The 5,073-nt window shown below is 52.4% G+C and overlaps 1 protein-coding gene across 1 annotated transcript in view; it reads left to right on the forward strand.

The window, feature by feature from the left end:
* ralgapa1 (Ral GTPase activating protein catalytic subunit alpha 1) overlaps positions 1–5,073 on the forward strand; it is an 80,985-nt gene that overhangs the window by 48,858 nt on the left and 27,054 nt on the right.

Genomic DNA, 5,073 nt, shown 5'->3' on the forward strand with positions numbered 1-5,073 from the left:
ACGTCCAGTGCTTCTGAAAGGACCCCTGCAGGCTCTCTTCACTGGCCAGAGAGCTGAGGTCCTTGTGAATCTGTGTGTCTTGTCCTCCTGGTCTGTCCTTGACCTCCTTCTCTCTGTCCGGCAACCCCCGTGCCGAGGTCAGCCGGAGGCCTTTCAGCTGCTATCGATCTCCTCCAGACTCTGCCCCAGAGTCCCACTGTCAGCCCTCCACCCATCCACCCTCCGCCTGTCCATCACCCTCCGCCTGTCCATCCACCCTCCGCCTGTCCATCCACCCTCCGCCTGTCCATCCACCCTGGCTTTTCTCCGCTCAGCTCACTTGTTCTCTCTGTTGGTCACAGTGCTTCTTTCTATCAGACATTGATATATTTATTTATATAATTATATATATATATATATATATTCTATATCTCTCCATCCATTCATGCACTGTGCTAAATCTGGCACATTTACATGGCTTTTATAAATGAGCATGCTATTTAAGGTACACGGTCTCTTTTAAATAAAGAAACGGCAAACTACAAAGCTGCTCTCTGTGGGTAGTGTGATATCTCTTTCTCTCCATGTTTCTCTTTCTCTCTGTTTTGCCCCAGAATCACACTGTTACGTCTCTTCCTTTCTCTCTCTCTCTCTCTCTCTCTCTTTCTTTTTTTCTTTCTTTCTTTCTCTCTCTCTCTCTCTCAATCTATCTCTCTATCCACTCTCTCCTCTCCTCCCCTCTCTTTCCACCTCTGCTTCTGTTCGTCTGCTCGCTCTCTGTGGGTTATGCTGTATCTCTTCCTCCCTCATTCACGATGGCTTTCACTCTGTGTCTGTCGCTACCCCTGTGGTCCTGCCTTTAGCCTTTCACCCCCCCCACTGTCCAGTCAGCTAGACCGTCCACCTCTTGACTCCTCTTGAGTCACTTGCTCGCTAGCTCTCCCTGTGGGTGTCATTCTCTCGCTTTCTTTTACTCTGCTTGTGTTACTGTTGCTGCCCGTTCAGCCTCTTTCTCTTCATTCTTTACTCCCTACCCATCTCCTTTTCACTCCGTCTTTCTCTACAGTTTTCCTCTTTATCTGTATCCTTTCTTTGTGCTCTCTCTCTCTCTCTCTCTCTCTCTCTCTCTCTCTCTCTCTCCCTCCCTCCCTCCCTCCTCTCTCTCTCTCTCACTCTCCCTCACCTGGCTCTCGCGTGATCCTCAGCCCCCTGGCTTTTTTTTTTTTTTACCCATGGTGCCGAGTTGGGGGCGAGGGGGGGGGGGGGGGGGGAGGGGTGAAGTGGGCCTACAATGGCGACATGACCCGCGCGGTCTCCCTCCATTATGGGCCATTATCCTGGACGCGCAGCAGGCAGAGGCAGCTCCTCGGCCCACGCCGAGAGAGCCTTTTGTTGGCCCGACGCACCACACCCGCACCGCGCATGGGGCCTCACCGCGCCGGCAGACATGAACGCCCTGGTGGCCATTGTCGTCCACGTCGCTCTTACTCGACTGCCATGTCTCAGTGTTGTCGTCGTGTGTGTTTTTTTCTTTTTTTTTTTTCCTCCTCTCTGGCAGCACACCTGTTTTGTCTTTTCTCTCTGAGAAAAGGGCTCCGAGGGAGAAGGTCACACTCCTTTATTTTCCCTGATGGGAGGATGGTTGGTGGTGTGTTTAGCCTGGCTGTCTGTCTGATCTCTCTCAGTGTGTGTGTGTGTGTGTGTGTGTGTGTGTGTGTGTCCTTGCCTCCTCATCTCCCCATTATGCGTAGGCACACATCACTCACTGTCTTACCACTCACTTTCCCCTAGAGGTGAAGATTGCACACACTCGCTCTCTCACTCTTTCTGACTCTCTCTCTCTCTTTCTCTCTCTCTCTCTCTGACTCTCTCTTGCTCATTCTCTCTCTTCTGTCTCTCTCTCCTCTCTCTCTTTCCTCTCTCTCTCTCTTCCTCTTCTCTCTCTCTCTTCTCTTCTCTCTCTCTCTCTTTCTCTGTTCTTCCCTCCAGAAGCAGTTGTTGTTGTCCTCTCCTCCTCCTCCTCCTCCTCCTCTGCCTCTCACTCTTAGTCGCGTCACCTTAGCTCTGAGCGGTAGCTGGTGCCCCAGCTCCTGTGCTCTGTCTGCGTTGGTATGTTTTCCTCTTCCTCCGCTCAGCGCAAACCTAATAACCGGCCCAAATTACCCATAATCACCTTGGCTGGGGGGCTATGCCGATACCGTTGTCGTTTCATTTATTTATTTATTTCTCCTTTCTTCCCCACTTTTCTCGTATCGCTCTTTTTTTTCCTGTCTAGTGGTGGAGGGAGGGTAGAATGAAGGATGGGGCATCATTAGTGCTGTTCCCATTTTACGTCTCAGTCCTCACACACACACACACACACACACACACACACACACACACACACACACACACACACACACACACACAAACACACTCTCAATCTGTCAGCAGAGGGGGCACAGGCGATGAGGTGCAAAGCCACCCAGAGCACTTCTTAATGAACGCAGACTGGAATGTAATATTGAAGCGACAAATAGAGAATAGAAGCAAAGAGATGTGTGTGTGTGTGTGTGTGTGTGTGTGTGTGTGTGTGTGTGTGTGTGTGTGTGTCTGTCTGTGTGTGGAGGACTCAGGGCGACTGACCCTCAGAGTGAAGTTCAGGATGGTGGTGGGGTTTGTAATTGGATTACAAACCTCACACAGCACAACACACACAAAATACAGACCACCCCCACCCCCCACCCACCCCCCCAGGGGTTGTAAAACATTAGTTATTCCCACTACATCTCTCTCTCTTCTCTCTGTCCCCCTCTCATTATTTATTAGCCCCCTCGTCCTCCTCCTCCTCCTCCTCCTCTCATTGCTGTCATGCCCTCATCCCTTGTTTTTCTTCTCTTCTCTCTGTCTCTCGCCTTTTTCATTTGTCTTTGTTTTATGGCTTCTGTTATCTCTTCTCCCTCGCCTTTCCGTCTGATTTTGTCTGTGCCGTCAGAATGAGGGAGGTGGGGGGGGGGGGGGGGGGGGGGGGGGGATGGGGGGGGGGGGGTTGTTGGGGGCGATGCGTCGCTCGGATGCTGTGGTGTCTAGCAGGCGCGCGGGGCTCTAATTACCTGTAATAAGCAGACAGATTGTTAGCTGTGAGCTTTAATTTCCGAGCCATTGTTCTGCACGCAGAATTGAAGGATAAAGAGAAAGATGGAGATGGAGGAGGGGAAAGGAGAGGAAGAGGGTGACAGAGAGAGATGGAGGGAGGGGAGGCCCCCTGGTGTTTATCAAGGAGTGGTTTTGTGAGGAAGAGAGGAGAGGAGGAAGAAAGGTGTGGAGAGGAGGGGGGGGGAGAGGAGAAAAGAGAGGAGAGGAGGGAAAAGGAGTAATAAGGAGAAGTGCGATGCAGCCTGTCTGCATCCTGCTGGTACACAAGCGGCTGCCACCCCTCATTACGGACGACTCCAGACACAAAAATCCCAGGAACCCCCCCCTCCCCCATCTGATAGAGATGCCACCCTCAAAGTGCTCATTAGTGATGATTGAGTGGTGTGTATTTGTGTGTCCTGTGTGTGATGGTTTAGTGTCTGTTGTGAGGATATGAAGATATCAAAGAAAGGGGAGTGCTGAAGTGTGTGTGCGTGTGGTAATGTATGTGATGTAATCTGTATGAAGCCTTGTGTCTGACTAGCCATCTCGACAACAGCACTTTGTGTTGCTGTGTTGCTCTTCGCCTTGTTGCCAGAGAGCAGGGGATGGTGGGACATGTGCAGGGTCCTGTCCTGTCTCTGGACAGCACGCATGCCGCTCCTGTCCTCTTGACTGTGGTGAAGCTGACCAGGGTGTCGCACTGCACTGCACTCACACCATCTCCATACGGCACTGGACGACAGCCATGCCACATTGCACTTTACATACATGAGAATTGTGTCACCTACTCCATATGGTTTCTATCACATTACACTGTATAAGCATCCATGCTTATGTCTCTTCACAGAGGAACATTGGTATAATACCGGATTCAAGGCCTTAGATTCCAGATTCATCCAGATCGCATAACTGAGTTCAGCCTTCAGCATATAGCATCAACAATGGACCACGCGTTAACATACATCAGTGTTTAGTTCCTGTTTCTGGACAGCACCCAGGGTGCTCTTGTCCTGCGCAGTTGAAGCGGAACAGGGCGCTAACGTGATCAGAGGGAATCCCATCGCTCACCAGAAGCCCCCCAGTGGCTATGTCCGCTTGCCTGGCAGCCCGCGCTGTTACTTGTGAACCGCAGCTCACCGTCACGGTTCAAACGGTCAGCCGTGCAAGAGGGGGTACTGTGTGTGTGTGTGTGTGTGTGTGACAGTTAGTGTGTTTATAGGACATAAAACAAGAGAGGGGTAGGGGGCTATATCTCAGTATTGCTGTGTAGATGTTTGTATGACAAGCAGGAGCATTTCCATCCCCCTTGGGTGTTGCTCAATCACTACCCTGAAGCGATACACTTCAAATCCCCAACACATTCAAAAAACATTGACGGCACCCCTAAACCAACCCCCCCCCCCCCCCCCCCCCCTCCACACACACACTCACACACAACACACATCACACACACACACACACCACACACACACACCACACACGGGCATCACAGTCACACACCTCACACACTCACTCTCTCACACGTCCCCCTCACCTGCGCTGCGCTGTGCTGTGCGTGGCGTGGTCATCTTGTACCCAAATTGGATTGGAGGCTGTCCCCGTGTTTGCAGCGCGCTCTGGACTCGGGGGCCTGAATTGGATTAGCGCCGGCACGGGCGGCAGCAGGCGGCAGCAGGCCGGAGAGCGATGGGCCCGATAGCGCTGCTAAACCATGTTAACCAGACACTAACGCGTGTCAGCACGGCCACCCGCCACCACCCACGCCACCCCCACCCCCAGCCCCAACACAGCGCACTGCACCGCCACACTGAGCCCTACTGAGCCACGCTCACTCAGTTTTATTTTATCTGTTTATTTCAGTTCCACACCCCCCCCACCCCCTCCCTTTACTGCCCACCATTACCCCGGCTTCACCCGCCCCTTCCTCCTCTCCTCTCCTCTCCTCTCCTCTCCTCTCCTCTCCTCTCTGTCTGCTGT

The sequence above is a fragment of the Alosa sapidissima genome, chromosome 19, assembly GCF_018492685.1.
Source record: "Alosa sapidissima isolate fAloSap1 chromosome 19, fAloSap1.pri, whole genome shotgun sequence".
NCBI lineage: Eukaryota > Metazoa > Chordata > Actinopteri > Clupeiformes > Clupeidae > Alosa > Alosa sapidissima.